Consider the following 3,543-nt stretch of genomic DNA (forward strand, 5'->3'; position numbering starts at 1 on the left):
TACCAAATTTCAAAAAGGCAGCATTTGCTTGAAGGCAGAGTCTCTGAGGATCAAATAAAACTGCAGCCATTTTTTATTTAGTTTATTTTTTTCTGTAAATGTGGCCTAAGGTTATCTACAGTTTAATATTTATCAATTTATCAATAAATATCACTATTTGTGTAGAACCTAAGTAGATTTTAAAGTGAAAATATCACACCACAACAGTGCATTTTACCTTATATAACTATCAACACTGTTCTAGTTATTAAGCATTGCCTAGAAAATTGAACTCTCACTAAACATGTGTCCTTCAGCCATTTCCTATCTCCCATGGTGCTTATCAGCCACCCCCAGAGGCCRTGCAAGACTTGTATTTAGCTACTGTTGAATTCATGTGTAGGTGGAGAGACTGCAGGAATGAGAGCCAGAGTTCCAGCTTGAGAGGACAGCAAAGTGAGCAAGACAACTGATAATTCTCTGGTCCATTATGTCCTTTATAAGCCTTCAGTGTTCGCGTGGGTGATATAGGTCTGGATGGAGGCTGCTTATTTAYTTCTTTTAAACCAAAAAGCATGAAAATGTACTTTTTTTAAAAGTACAACTAAGTCAGCTTGGTTGTAAAAAAGCTGGAGTATTTTGTTTGTTACTTTTAAAATGTCAAAAATGACAATCATGTCAAGCAATTGACATCAATTTAATCACTGTTTTATGCAGATTCATGTTATGCCTTTTAGTAAAGGGGAAATTTTGCCGTTGTGTTTCATTTATTTATTTATTTATTTATTTATTTATTTTGTTTTACCAAAAAAGAAGGCTATCTAATATGATTTAACTTTCTTTCAATCATTTGTGTTTTTCATTTGATCTCTGTGATTTTCCGCCCCTTTTAGAGACTGGAGTCAAAAGGGAATCCATTTGTCAAACATAAAAGTTATCAGTTTTTATAGATTAAATAGATTTTTATTTTGGCTGAAAATATTACTTTGAAAGGGATGAGATTATTTAATAAGTTGAATTAAAAAAAACAATTTAGCTTAATTAGACTGACCACCAATGAAGTTGGCGCTTTTCAGCCAATATTCAACACTGCAATTACWGTGTGCTTTTCTCCATTCGTTCGCTGCTTTATCTTTTTTGTTCTCATGACATGGCATCTTTTTATTTGTTTTGAATGYTGGATTTGTTGAGGCCTTCCTGTATCGTTTCAAATGTAAACATATCCTGCAGCATTTCCTCCGACATTGTTTTTTCAAAATCATCTACTATTTAAATCCCTGAAAATTACTGTATTAACCTTCATCCGCCCCAACCCTCATCTGAAATCCCCTACCAGAAAAGGACAGAAGAACAACAGTGCAACCTGGTGGTCTGACGTTTATCAGAAAACACTTTTCTGTTTTGTTAGCTGTGGATAGTTTGAGTTTGCTTGAACAGTTTTGTCTGTTTCTCTCTCCTTTTTTTCCTCTCCGTTTTACCATAAACCTATTTTGTTGCTTTTACAAAAAACAGTTTTAAGTCTAGATCAGCATGTCCAATTTCATGATTCCATGTCCAAATGTCCAGATTGGCCACTTTTTCCATATTCTACACTGTCATTTTTAAATGCTTCAACACAGAGACTTCACTAAGGGCACAGGTGAAAGGCTAAAAAAAAAAAAAATCCACAAATCATATTCTACAATCCATGTTTACTCACAGCATGTTTAAAGTACAAAAAATATATATTCCGCTATATTAATCCTGGAGGACATTCAGCAAATATCCACCAACAAAGAGCAAAACCACGACCAAAAACCAAATATATCCTTACTTTTTAAAAAGCCTTGCAATCCAAACAGCTTATAAAACCACCCGCAGCAAAAAATGAATGTTTTTCACTTACTTTTTATGCATATTTGTCCTCACTTTCTGATGAAAAAAAATTTGAAAATGGCGACCGGAAGTGGCATATTCCTTCCTTTTATTACTTTTCCTGGACATAAAAATCCCTTTTCCTGGTCTTGAAGCACTCAAAACACTTCGAACATATACATTTCTTCTTTAACAGCATGTTTAGTCAACTAGCTGTCCAAAAAAATGCTTTAAAATTTATGTTCTCCATGTCCGTTATTCTCACCACTAGGGGGAGAATGTGGATGAAGCATCATGGAGAGCCAATAGATGTTGGTCAAATGACTGTCATTCAAAAGAGGACAACCAATCGAATTGTTTGAATGGCCGATTATACAAATTCAAAGTCCCTGACAGTGTGGGTCAGGCTAAAAAATGGCAGAGCTGTAAACTGGAAGCGTACATTTCACAGGATATACATATAGCAAAGTGTTTTTTTTTCTCTTTGTGTGTGTTAATTGTGTTGAATTCAAACATTAATAGCTTTTAGATGTAGACAATGATTACTTCCTGAGAGTTTCAGTAATATTTGTCATTCATACAATATTTTTTTATCAGACAAAAAAGTTACAAACATTCAAGCGTACATTTTTTGGCAAACATTATGGTGGATTTAAAAGTAATTTATTTGTATTTGCACATCTACATTATTAATGTTCTACTGCTGTCTATCCAGTACATGAGGTATATTGTAGCTGCTAACAAACACATGCACACAGACATGTCCTTCATGTCTTTTTACTGTTTATTCTGTCTGGCATCTGATCCCAACCATACAGAAGGTCGTCTGCACACAAGGGGTCTCACTCCCAGAGGGAACAATAGCAGACATAGAGCACAGCTACAAGTACCTGGGAATACCACAAGCAAATGGCAACCTCGATGAGGTCACAAKGAAAGGAGCCACAGCCAAATACCTCCAACGAATAAGGCAAGTCCTGAGAAGCCAGCTCAATGGTAAGAACAAGATCYGTGCAATAAACAGCTATGCCTTACCAGTAATCAGATACCCTGCCGGAATAATTAGCTGGCCAATGGAAGAGATGAAGGTCATGGATGTTAAGACTCGGAAGCTACTAACCATGCATGGAGGGTTCCACCTCAAATCCAGCACCCTAAGACTGTACACAAGCTGTAAGGAAGGAGGCAGAGGACTAGTGAGTGTGAGAGCCACTGTCCAGGATSAAACATCCAAGATCCATAAATACATCAAGGACAAAGCCTCAACAGACAATGTGCTCAGCAAATGTCTCAGGCAATGGGGAACAGAAGAAGAGGTGCTAGAGGTACCATCATGGGAGGACAAGCCCCTACATGGGATGTACCATCGACAAATAACTGAAGTGGCTGATATCAGGAAATCCTACCAATGGCTGGAAAAAGCTGGACTCAAGGACAGCACAGAGGCACTTATCCTAGCTGCACAGGAACAGGCCCTAAAAACCAGAGCAATAGAGGCTCAGATCTACCACACCAGACAAGACCCAAGGTGTAGGTTGTGCAAGGAGGCCCCTGAGACAGTCCAGCACATAACAGCAGGGTGCAAGATGCTGGCAGGGAAAGCATACATGGAACGACATAACCAAGTGGCGGGCATAGTGTACAGGAACATCTGTGCAGAATATGGACTGGAAGCCCCGAGAAAGGTGGTGGAGAATGACCGAGCTAAGA

The sequence above is a fragment of the Austrofundulus limnaeus genome, unplaced genomic scaffold (assembly GCF_001266775.1).
Source record: "Austrofundulus limnaeus strain Quisiro unplaced genomic scaffold, Austrofundulus_limnaeus-1.0 Scaffold11, whole genome shotgun sequence".
In the NCBI taxonomy this organism is placed as follows: domain Eukaryota; kingdom Metazoa; phylum Chordata; class Actinopteri; order Cyprinodontiformes; family Rivulidae; genus Austrofundulus; species Austrofundulus limnaeus.